Genomic DNA, 13355 nt, shown 5'->3' on the forward strand with positions numbered 1-13355 from the left:
AGTTTTGCCCCCATTTGTGCCGTAGTTGTTAAGTGAATCTGGCGTCCCCATTTTTTTTTTAATTTGATTTATATGCCGCCCTTCTCCGAAGACTTAGGGCGGCTTACAATGTGCTCAGCAAAACCCATTGATTTTGCTTGTCAGAAGGTCGCAAAAGGGGATCACATGACCCTGGGAGACTGCAACTGTCATAAATATGAGCCAGTTGCCAAGCGTCTGAATCTTGGTGACATGACCATGGGGATGCTGCAACGGTCATAAGTGTGAAAAGCAGTCATAAGTCACTTTTTTTAGAGCCGTTGTAACTTTGAACGGTCCCTAAACAAACTACCTCTCCTCTCCTCTGAAGAGAAGGCCTTAACAAAACAAACCCTGAAAAGGTCACCTTGAACTGACTGGGTCCAGAACTGTTGGAGGAGAGTCCTGTCAGCCTTCTTTCTTTCTTTTTTTTTTATTGAAAAGTTTTATGAAAAGTACAAACATTTTCACCCCCCCTTTCCCCCTTAACCCCCCCCTCCCCTTCTTCCCCTCCCTCCCCCCCACCCCCCTCCCTAGACTTCCCAGAACGAGCACAGGGTATAGCATTCACAAACCAAAAACTAAAATGTGCTAACAAATTATTACATTTCATGTTCTCCCTAGGTCCTTAACTCCTTATAACTCAGAAAAAACAAACATAAACTACTTAATATTATTTCATTCATAAGCTATATGAATCTTCTTATTCGGATACTTCTTCTGTATGTAATCAATCCATTTTTTCCATTCCGATATATCTCTCTCATTTGAATGGTCTTTAAGGTATGATGAAATTTTTGCCATTTCCGCCAAATGCACAACTTTTAATGTCCATTCCTCAATAGTAGGTGGATCTTCCTTCTTCCAGTACTGTGCCACCAGTAACCTGGCAGCCGTTATTAAGTTCAAAACCAGCTTAGTCTCTATTACAGTACAATCCGTAACTATTCCCAACAGAAAAAAACGTGGTGTAAATTTAATTTTTTTCTTCAAAATATTTTGAATAATCCACCATATTTTTATCCAAAAAGCCTTAATCTTTTTGCATGTCCACCATATATGGAAATATGTAGCATCTTCACACTCATATCGCCAACACTTGGGTTGTAAATTCGGATACATACAAGCCAGTTTTTTTGGGTCTAAATGCCATCTATAAAACATTTTGTAAAAATTCTCCCTTAAATTTTGTGCTTGTGTAAATCTTACATTTCTAACCCATATCTTTTCCCATGTTTCCATCATTATTGGTTCACCTACATTTTGTGCCCATTTTATCATACAATCCTTGACTAACTCTGTTTCTGAATCTATTTCCAGTAATGCATTGTACAACCTTTTTATGTGCATTTGACCTTCATCTCTTATTTGCTTTATCAAATTCTCATCCTGCTGCAAAATACCAATTTTTTGATCTTCTCTCCATCTGGCCAGCAGCTGTCCATATTGAAACCAAGTCTTAATAATCCCTTCTTCTTTTAGTTGTTCCATGGATTTTAACTGTAGTCTGACTCCTTCCTTATAAAGGAGTTCCTTATATGTAATCTTATCTTGCTTTTGCTCTAAATTTATGTTCTCTATCGCGTGTCTGGGTACTGTCCATATTGGTAACCTATCATTTAGTTTATATTTATACTTTTTCCAGACACGCAATAGAGCATTTCTTAATATATGACTTTTAAAAGTCTTATCTACTTTCTTATCATACACTAAGTAAGCATGCCAGCCATAAACCAAACCATATCCTTCAATATTCAATATCTTTTCTTCTGTTAAATTTATCCAATCTGTGATTGCTGAGAGGGCAGCAGCTTCATAGTACAATCTTAAATTGGGCATCTTAAGACCACCTCTTTCTCTAGTATCTTGCAATATCTTTTGTTTAACTCGTGGTTTCTTCCCTGCCCACACAAATTTGTTTATGCCCTTCTGCCATTCCTTCAAGTTCTCATCTTTTTTAAGTATAGGTATCATTTGAAAAAGAAATAGAAATTTTGGTAAAATATTCATTTTTACAGCGGCTATCCTTCCCAGCAAAGACAGTTGTAGTTTTTTCCAGTTGTCCAACTCTTTCTGTATTTTATGCCATAATGGTTCATATTATACTGATATAATTTCGTATTTGCAGTCATAATATAAACCCCCAAATATTTAACCTTCTTAACTACTTCAAATCCTGTTAACCTTTCTATCTCTTCTTTTTGGCTCCTAACCATATTTTTAGCTATTATTTTTGTTTTAGCTGCATTTATTTTAAAGCCAGATACTTGTCCATATAAGCAGGTTATATCCATCAAGGCTGTAATCGATTGTACCGGTTGGGTTAAGGTAACAACCAGGTCATCCGCAAATGCTCGTACCTTGTATTCATGCTGTCTAATTTTAATTCCCTTAATTGTATTCATCTCGCGTATCTTGTTTAATAAAATTTCCAGCGTCAAAATAAACAATAACGGGGACAAAGGTCAGCCTTGCCTTGTTCCTTTTTCTATGTTAAAAGCATCTGTTAAACCACCATTAACTATTATTTGCGCTGTTTGTTTTTGATATATTGCCTTAATAGATTGTACAAATTGTTCTCCAAATTGCATCCTTTCTATTAGTTTTAGTAAAAATTGCCAATTCAATCTATCAAAGGCTTTCTCAGCATCCAAGAACACAAGCACTGCGGGGACCTGGTTGTTCCTTCCCAAATACTCTAGTAGGTTAACAATTTGCCTTACATTACTCTTCATTTGTCTACCATTTATAAAACCAGTTTGATCATGGTGAATCATTTGCTGCATGACTGTCATTAATCTATTTGCCAAAATTTTAGCAAATATCTTATAGTCTGTATTTAATAATGAAATTGGCCTATAATTTTTAGGATCTGTATCGTCATGCCCTTCTTTTGGGATCAACGAGATAAATGCTGTCTTCCAAGTTGGAGGTACCTTTCCTCCCTGTTGTATATTATTAAATAATTCTTTCAACGGTTCTATCATTTCCTCCTGTAGGGTTTTATAGTAAATAGCCGTCAAACCATCCGTCCCAGGAGCTTTACCCACTTTCAACTGCTTAATTGCTAACGCAATTTCCTCAGACGTTATCGATTGATTTAAACTATCCCTCTGCTCATTTGAAATTGTATAAATATTCTCTTTCTGCAAAAATCTCTCTATATCTATATCTTTAATTTTATCACCAGTATACAGCCTCGAATAAAACTCTAAAAAAGATTTTTTAATCAATTGTTGCTCATAAACCTCTTTACCCTTATATTTTATTCTCTCTATTGTCCTTGATTTTTGCTTTTTCCTTAACAAATATGCTAACCACCTACCTGGTTTATTGGCATTGTAAAAAGTATTATGTTTTGCATATCTTAAATTAGTTGCCACTTGATCTGCTATTAACATATTAAATTGACCTTTCAATAAATTGATTGCCTCTTTAATTTTCTTATCCGTTGGATTAGCTACTAAAGCCCGTTCCTGTTTACTAATCTCATCTTCTAATTCTTTTCTTTTTGTCCCCTGTTTCTTTCTATATTTATTATTCAAATATATCAAAATTCCTCGCATATATGCCTTACTTGCATCCCATACCATTTCCATCGATGTGCCCTTTTGCATATTCATAACAAAAAATTCTTTCATAAATTTTTTACACTCTTTTACATTTTCTTCATACCTAAACAAATTATCATTTAACCTCCAGGACCTCCTAGGCCCCTTCTCATACTCCAATTCTAGCCAAACTGGACTATGGTCTGTCAATGTTCTTGAGCAAATCTTCGTATTTTTCACCCTAGATAAAAGATCGTTAGTAATTAGTATAAAATCAATCCTTGAAAAGGATTGATGTCTATCTGAAAAAAAAGTAAAATCTTTTTCTTCCGGGTTTCTTTCACGCCAGATATCTCTCAACTCCCAGTCGTCCATCATTTCCCAAAACGCTTTGGGCAATTTTGCTCTTGTTAACACATTTTGTTTAGGTCCCTTCTTGTCTTTTTTAACGTCCAAAACACCGTTCCAGTCGCCTAACAGGATACAAGTTTTATATGCCCACTGTGTCAATTTTGAATGTAGTAAATTATAAAAGTTTTCTTGTTGTTGATTCGGGGCATAAACTCCGATTACAAGTATTTTTTCTCCTTTTACTAAAAGTTCTATCGCTAAAAATCTTCCTTGATCGTCTGCTTCAATTAATTTAGCAACTAAGTCTCTTTTCAAATATATAACTATACCATTTTTCTTTTCTGATGCTGCTGCTACGTAAGATGTACCAAGTCTTGCATTAATCAAATATTTTTGATCTTGTATTCTTATATGAGTCTCTTGTAAGCAAATTACTTCATTCTTAAATTGCTTAAGATAGTGAAATATTTTTCTTCTTTTCTGTGGAGAATTCAAGCCATTAACATTCCAGGTCAAAAATCTAGTTCCTATCTCTGGGCCTTTGGAGCCTCTGAAGCAAGTCCTGATGCTCTGATCTCATTTGAGTTTTAGGTCTTGCGCCCCCCACTGCTCCTGTTTTAGTAGTATCTTGAATCATTTCTTGAGTTGCCATCTGGGATTGTTGCTGTCTTAATTCTTCCTTGAGTCTAGCTGTCACCGATCTGGTCTGTCTTTGGTCCTTTGGTAACTGCGAGAAATCAATCAGCGCCAACTCTTGAGTAGCCATTTGGATTTGTAATGTTTCTTCTTGATCAGCCAAAGCTCCCCCCTGAACTACTGTCAAGAGCTCTTCTGTCTCAGCTTCCATTACTTCTTTCTTTCTTTTGCCTTCTGGTGATTTAGTTAGTTTGGGTGTGCCAGCCTTTAATACATTAGTGTAAAAATCTCTTGCTTTCCAAATTGTATTAAGCCGATATCTCTCTCCTGAGTAAGTCACCACTAGTCCAGTTGGCACCTCCCATCTGTACTGTATCTGACGTTTTCTCAGCTCATCCACCAGAAAGGCATACTCCCTTCTAGCTCTCAAGATCTTAGGGGGGATTTCTTTCATTGTCATTACTTCCTGGCCTCCCACCCGAAGCTTGTTTTTAAAAGTAGCCTGTAAAATTTCATTACGTACTCTCCTTGTAGTAAAATATATCACAATGTCTCTTGGTAGATGTTTCTGTCTAGCAATCCAAGAATTAATGCGGTACAGCTTGTCCATCTGCCAGCCCAGATCATTTTTTGACTCCCCCACCAGCGGTGCCAATGCCTCAGACATCATTTCTCTCAAATTCTCTTGTTGATTCTCCTTCACCCCTCTGAATCTTAAAGCAAATTCCATGTCCCTGTATTGTATCATTATTACGTCGTCTTCAGCCCTTCGAATTCTGTTTTGAGCCTCTCCCATTTTACTATCCAAAATTTCAGAAGATTGTTTAATTTCCTCAACTCTATCATCCACCATCTCAATATTGCCTGCCAGACACTTAAATGCCATTAATATATCATCCCTAATCCCCTGATTGCGAATTGCAATCTCATCTGACACAGCCTGTATCTTTTCGTTAGTTTCCTTAATTTTTTCATTAGTTTCCTTAATTTTTTCATCAATCACATCAACAATTTTATTTTGGGTGATTTGGAGAGCTTGTTGCAACATTTCCAACGTTAGGGTCTGTGGATCCGCTGGAGGAGCAGAAACTTGTAATCTAGGAATATGAGCTGGGGAGCTACCAGCACTCCCAGTTTCTTTAGTAGGAACCGTTTTTACAGACTTTGAGGCCATTTCCAGTTTGAAATTAGTCTTTATATTTAATCAGAGTCAAAAAGAAGAGTTCCTCAAAAGATTTCCCAATATTAATTAACGTTTAAAGTCCTTCTTCTGTCAGCACAAAAGCTTTTTTTTTTTTCCCAAGTGAAGGGCTGCCAGCAAAACGAAACTTTTCCTGTAACTTTCCGTTTCCCCCGCCCTTTCAAGCTTCAATCGCCATATTGTTGCAAAGTACTAAGTGATTACTTCCGAAGGAGGCTCTAGGCATTGGAGTTAGGTAAAAAATACTTGCAGTCTGATTTCTCCTTGCTCGTTCCGCCTGCTGTTAGTTCAAGATGTTAATTCCCTCATTTCCATTCAGCAAGATTGGTCGCGGCTTCTAATTCCGCTAATTAGCGGAGACGTCCCTGGTCTGGAGCGGCTTGACAGGCTTTTAGGGAACGCGCACCCTTCACGCCCCAGGAGTTTTCCTAGGGCGTTCGGGGGGGGTTCTACCTCCACCTGCCTGCTCTTCTCTCTCCCCTTTGCCCGGGGAGAGAATTTCAAGCCTCCAGACAGCGTTTGTCAGCTGCTCTGGGGTTTTAACGGAGCCAGGGAGTGGACGCTCTCAAAAGAACGTCTTTCGAGGCTCGCGGAGCCAAGCGGAAGCCCTGTCAGCCTTCTTTCTTAAATGTCAACTGAAGACTCTCAGTTGCATCGTACCAGTCTAATTTCTGCCCTGTTTGGCAAAGCCACTCAACCTGGAACCATGTCAGCCAGGACAGCAGGAGAAGATTTTCCCCTTCAGTCTCCTTCCACAGTGCTTTCCTCTTAAAAAGAAAGAGACTGCACTGCATTGCTTGGAAAGGAAGTTTGCTCAAAACTATTTTGAAGCTAAACTTCCCCCCCACCCCATCATTTGAAGATACGATCAGCCCTAGTTCCTATACTCAGGAACCAAGAAGACTTTTCCACTGCCCCTGATAATAAGGTCTTCATTTATTTATCAAATTTATAAGCTCACCCAACCTATAATGATTCTGGGAAGCATATCAGCTAAAAACATGCCCAATATAATAAAAGAGAAAAAGAAGATAGTCAACTGGGAACCAACACAGCTAACCTATTTATGCAATTCCTTCAGAAGGCACGTACTTCCTGAGCTGGCTGTCTAAGAAAAGACCTTGTCTGTCAAGGCTTGTCCCAGTGAGGATAGGATCACTCAAACTTCCAGGATGATATCCTTCTAGAGAAGTGCTTCTCAACCTTGGCAACTTTAATTCTGGGAGTTGAAGTCCAGACATCTTAAAGTGGCCAGGATTGAAAAACACTGTTCTCTATAGAGAACGTGTGTTGTGACAGGGAAAGTATAGTTCTATATCCTGTTGGATGATACTTAAACTTGGGACCAGGTTTGTGTCATATCTTTTTGGATGAGAAAGGTGGAGAAACAAGGATACTTGGATAGCCAGGCTTCAGGCCATGAAGATAGCCAGGCGTGATGCCATAAAGGACTTCATATTGCCACTCATGCAGCAGTAGCCACTCAATCTGTGCCACTCGTGCAGCAGAAGATGGAATCTGGAAGTGGGCTATTCACGGGAAAGCAATCAATTCTTAAAATCACTTCCAGCTTTCAGCTCCAGTGCCAAATCTCTATCCTCAGAAGCTTTGACCTCTCGCTGTTGCTTCTGAATACCACGATTGGTCTATAATAGAGCTTCTCTCATCTATGAACTTATTCTGGAAGAATGGCCAACGTTGCATGCTTTATTAAGGCCCATTGGATGCAGATGGGGCTGTTCTTTTTTATAAATAATAGTTTTTATTAAAGTTTACAATGATAAAGATGAAAAAAAAAAAAGAATGAAGAAGCGGAGGAAATAAAATCACCCAACCCTCAGCCACCTCATATGCAGTGGTGGGATTCAGCCAGTTCGCACCACTTAGGGAGAACCGGTTGTTAACTTTCTGAGCAGTTTGGCAAACTGGTTGTTGGAAGAAATCATTAGGGCAGAGAACCGGTTGTTAAATTACTTGAATCCCACCACTGCTCATAGGTGTTCTATATTGCAAGCTGTAGCTGATTCAGAAGACATGGATCGTAAGTGTGTCTGGCTGTGGACAGTGCAGGTAGTCCTCAACTTACAACCATTTATTTAGTGACTGTTCAAACAACACTGAAAAAAGGGATTGTGACCGCTTTCACACTTTATCACTGTTGCAGCATCCTCACAGTCAGATGATCAAACTTCACACTTGGCAACTGGTTCACATTTAGTCCCCAGGACTACAGCGTCCCAGAGTCATGTGATCCATCTTTTGCCATTTTCTGTTCTGCCCCAGCTACGGACCCCATAGAACGCAGCACACACGAAGTCTGAACAAACCTTAGTTTACTAAATTAAATCAGTCTTTTTCAAACAAAGGCTGTTAATTAACTTTCTTAACAGCCTACAAGAATCCAAAGAATAAATAATCGTAATCTTACTATGGTTGGCAGAAAGCCCAGAAGCAGGAAGCTCATAAGAGAACTAAGATCAAGACGAAGGAGAGTGAACGAAGTTGTTCCCTGCAAATTGTCTCAGTCGTCGTCCTTCCTTAAATAGCCTAAGGGAGTGGCCAATTAGCCCCAAGCCTTACTCTCGAGGAGACCTCCTCCTGAGGAGCCACTCCTGCCTTTTGGCAGCTCTTCTTCCTCTTCACTTATAGGAGCTTCTGGAGGTTCTGAAGGCCCTGGCTGAATCCCCACCTCTGGCACCACATCTTCTCCAGCCTCCTCATTGTCTGCCTCGAGTGCCAGCTGCACAGGCTGCTGGCGCAGCACCACACCAGCCTCCTCGCTGTTGGAATCAGCTACTAGCTGCACAGGCCGCTGATGGGCCACAACATCTTCTGACAAAGTTAATGGGGAAGCCAGATTCACTGAACTGTGTTACTAACTTAACAGCTTCAGTGAGCCACTTAATAACCGTAACAAGAAGGGTTGTAAAATGGGGCACTTAACACCTGTCTCGCTTAGCAACAGAAATTTTGGGCTCAGTTGTGGTCATAAGTCAAAGACTACTTCTATTGATTCAAGCCTGCTCTTGTTTTTTGTTTGATGCCTATTTCCAGGATAGCTCTGATACAATAGCAGATGTAAGGAACTATGCTTTTAGATGTACTTGAATATATGAATAATCATTGTTTATTCTAATGAGATGCATTTCTAAGCGCATGCACTGAAACTTCCCTTTTTCATGTAAACTACAGAACCTGTTTTCTGTGTCTCCCGTTTAATTCCTAAAGTACAGGGGACAATGGTATATAGTATGATTTCATGCTATACTTTCCAGAAGATGCAGTGGCACAAAGGTCCAGTAAATTATTCATGAGCAGGCATCATACACCCACAGGCAAAGATTTCAAAGAAAATGATCCTGCATTTTTCAGATTTAGGAAGTAGCTGTACTGAATACAGATTCCTTTATTTTGTTCAGATTGAATTTCAAACACATCTGCAAACCCTTGTTGGAATATAAACTTGAAGCTTTACTACCAGAGATGATAACTGGGCAGAAAGAAAGGGATGGGACGGGAAAGGACATAAGTGAAAAAAGTTCATTTTCATATTTGAAAAACATGGAAAAAATCCTCTATCTATCTATCTATCTATCTATCTATCTATCTATCTATCTATCTATCTATCTATCTATCTATCTATGACAAGAATATGATAATTAGCTATGTTTGTGAAAGAAAGTTTTTCTTCTGCTTTGATTTACATTGTCACTGGGAATAGTCTATTTGCATTACTAAAAACATTAGCATAACTAGCATCTTTTTTTTTTTGGCTTTAATTTATATGCCACCCTTTTCTGGAGACTCAGGGCGGCTTACAATGCGTTAAGCAATAGCCTTCATACTTTTGTATATTTATACAAAGTCAGCTTATTGCCCCCACAATCTGGGTCCTCATTTCACCTACCTTTGAAAGGATGGAAGGCTGAGTCAACCTTGAGCCTGGTGAGATTTGAACTTGCAGTAATTGTAAGCAGCAGATGTTAATCTGTTAATAACAGTGCTTTAGTCCACTGTACTACAGGCTTTTTCTTAATGCTTTTTATTCACTTTTCTTCCATAGTGTCTCATAAACAGTTGGATGACTTCTCTCACCCTTTCAGCCTCTTTCTATGTATGCTTGATGTTATTTTAGTAATGATTTTTTTTTGAAATCACAGATTAGGGAATAGAAGTACTGTTCTAGGATGAGTTGTTTTTCAAAGGCATGTTGCTCTTGAAACATGACATATATGATCATTGATCCCTTGGCTCTTGAAAAATGACATATATGTCAATGATCCCTTGGCTGTGGCACCAAGGGATCATTGACATATACGGAAGATCCATGAGACAAAGTTGCCATCTCATCCCATAATCCTTTTAAATGGAGGGAGTTCATAATTTTGGGTCTAGTTATTGATTATGCATGGACCTCAGCCTTTAAAAATTGATATTTATATGAAGCTCTCTTCATATCAATATCATCAGGTTGAAGTCATATTCATGTGTAATGTGTAATGTGTAATGTGATGTAAAAGTCATGTGTAATGCCTATAGCTTCTCAGCATAAGCTCACTTGATGTTCATCAGGACTGGACTCGAGGTGTATGTATGGTTTTATACAGACCCATCAGAGCAGGATGGACCTGGCAAATTTAAGAGGCCCAGATTCAGAAACACGGTTCTATGAATCTCTCATAGTCTTTTTTTCATATCAAATTTGGTAAATTTAAGGGTTCAGGGATGACCAGAGTGGGTCTGAGGGGTAACCCACCAGGGTCAAGGCCAGGTCCGGCGGGGGCTGTGGCATTCGGGATGCAGGGTCGGATACTAGGGAGGGGGCTAAAACTCGATCTAGTGAGGGCTGTTTAATTAGTACTGTGGGTGGGAGGGGCAGGTATGGTGGAACCAGGGGACCATATAATGTTTCGGGAGTGCGCACTTGCTATCTTCAAGCGATTGCGCACTCAGGTCCCCAATGCTTTTCTCGTTCCCCAGGTAGCACAGAGCCTCAGGGCCTGGGCTACCGGCTGATGTTGTGCAATGCCAGGTCCGTGGTAAATAAAGCCCCCCTCATTCATGATCTTACTCAAGAGGGGGGAGCGGACCTGGCGGGTATCACGGAGACCTGGTTGGGTCCGGAAGGTGGGGTGCCCCTTGTTGAAATGTGCCCACCAGGTTTCCGGGCATTCCATCAGCCGAGAGCCCAGGGTAGGGGCGGGGGGGTGGCGGTTATCATTAAAGAAAGTCTATGTCCGAGGGAGACCACTGTACCTCAGATAGCCGGGTGTGAGTCCCTCCTCGTGAAGTGGGGCCGTAGGGTGCAGATGGGCCTGCTGATTACGTACTTGGCTCCCTGCTGCGTGGCAGCGGCCCTGCCCGAACTGCCTGACGTGATAGCCGGGGTGGCGGTGGATACCCCCAGGCTTATGGTTATGGGGGATTTCAACCTGCCATCTGTCAGTGAAATGTCTATGGCGGCTTGGGAATTCATGGCTTCCATGACGGCTTTGGACCTGACCCAGTTAGTTCATGACCCTACTCACATGGGGGGGACACACTCTGGATCTGATTTTTGTCTCTGGTCAGTGGCAGAGTGATTTGGAAATAGGGGATTTAGTCATTAAGCCCTTGTCATGGTCTGATCACTCTCTCCTTTGCATGGACTTTCAAACCGCTACCCCTCGCCACAGGGAGATGGAGCCAACTAGATGGTTCCGATCCCAGGTACCTGATGGACCCTGATAGGTTCCTGACAGAGCTTGCGCCATTCCCTGAGGCACTGGCTCACGGCGCGACTGAAGAACTGGTGGCCGCCTGGGATAGGGCGGCCGCTGGAGCTTTGGACCTTGTCAGGCCTTTGCAGCCTCTGACCCGGTGCCGATCTCAGCTGGCTCCCTGGTTCTCCGAGGAGCTGAGAGAGATGAAGCGCTGGAAAAGACACTTGGAGAGCGATTGGAGGGCCAGCCGCTCCGAATCTGACCGAACACTGGTGAGGTCTCATATTAAGATCTACCTAGTGGCGATAAAAGCGGCAAAATCTAATTATTTTTCCGGTCTTACCGGGTCTGCAGAGAACCGCCCAGCAGCCCTGTTTAGGGTGACCCACTTCCTCCTTCAACTGGGAGTGAGGGAAGACCCCTTACAGGGCAGGGCTGAGGATTTTGTGCAATTCCTGCATGACAAAGTCACTCAGATTCGGGAAGACTTGGACTCTGATTGGGTAGATTCAGATGGGGTGACAGAGGTGGGTCTTGAGATTGTTATCTGGGAGGGGTTTGACCCTGTGACTCCCAAGGATGTGGACAGGATTCTGGGTAGGCTTAGCGCTGCCACATGTTTATTGGACCGTGTCCCTCCTGGTTGGTGCTGGCCTCCCAGGCGGTTACACGAGGCTGGCTCCAGGGGATTATTAATGCTTTTTTGAGTGACGGTTTCTTCCCTCCCTCTTTGAAAGAGGCGGTGGTGAAGCCCCTCCTCAAGCCTTCCCTGGACCCGGCTATATTAGCGAACGATCGTCCAGTCTCCCACCTTCGCTTTGTTGCAAAGGTTGTTGAGAGTGTGGTGGCGCGACAACTTCCCAGTACCTGGATGAAGCTGACTATCTAGACCCGTTCCAGTCGGGCTTCAGGCCAGGGTACAGCACGGAAACGGCATTGGTCGCATTGGTTGATGATCTCTGGAGGGCTCGGGACAGGCGTTGTTCCTCTGTCCTGGTCCTATTAGACCTCTCAGCGGTTTTTGATACCATCGACCATGGTATCATGCTGCGACCATTGGAGGGGTTGGGAGTGGGGGGCACCGTGTTGCAGTGGTTTTCCTCCTTCCTCTCTGACCGTATGCAGTTTGTGTTGGCAGGGGGACAGAGGTCGACCTCGAGGCGCCTTGTTTGTGGGGTGCCGCAAGGGTCGGTCCTCTCACCCCTTCTGTTCAACATTTATGTGAAGCCACTGGGTGAGATCATCCGTGGTTTCGGGGTGAGGTTCCATCAGTACGCTGACGACACTCAGCTGTACATCTCCACCCCGGACCATCCCAATGGTGCCCTTGACGTGATCTCCCGGTGCCTGGAGGCCGTGCGGATCTGGATGGGAAGGAACAGGCTCAGACTCAACCCTTCCAAGATCAAGTGGCTGTGGTTCCCGGCGTCCCGGTATAGTCAGCTGACGCCATCACTGACTATTGGGGGTGAGATCTTGGCCCCTTCAGAGAGGGCTCGCAACTTGGGTGTTCTCCTGGATGCACGGCTGTCTTTGGAAGAGCATATGACGGCTGTGGCCAGGGGAGTTTTTTATCAGGTTCGCCTGATACACCAGTTGCGTCCCTTTCTGGACCGGGATGCCCTGCACACAGTCACTCATGTCCTCGTCACGTCCCGTCTGGACTACTGCAATGCTCTCTACATGGGGCTCCCCTTGAAGAGCATTCAGAGGTTCCAACTGGTCCAGAATGTGGCCGCGTGGGTGATTATGGGGGCGACTTGTCGCACCCACGTGACACCTCTCCTGCGCAAGCTACAGTGGTTCCCAGTGGTCTTCCGGGTGCGATTCAAGGTGTTGGTTACCACCTTCAAAGCGCTCCATGCCTTAGGACCGGGGTATTTACAGGACCGCCTT

At 42.5% G+C, this 13355-nt stretch overlaps 1 protein-coding gene across 1 annotated transcript in view; it reads left to right on the forward strand.

Annotated features, from left to right (window-relative positions):
• ERICH1 (glutamate rich 1) overlaps positions 1 to 13355 on the forward strand; it is a 107531-nt gene that overhangs the window by 76481 nt on the left and 17695 nt on the right. The gene's annotated exons all lie outside the window — the stretch shown is intronic.

The sequence above is a fragment of the Pituophis catenifer genome, unplaced genomic scaffold, assembly GCF_029215685.1.
Source record: "Pituophis catenifer annectens isolate HBS135680 unplaced genomic scaffold, rPitCat1.0.hap2 SCAF_1, whole genome shotgun sequence".
Classification (NCBI taxonomy): Eukaryota; Metazoa; Chordata; class Lepidosauria; order Squamata; family Colubridae; genus Pituophis; species Pituophis catenifer.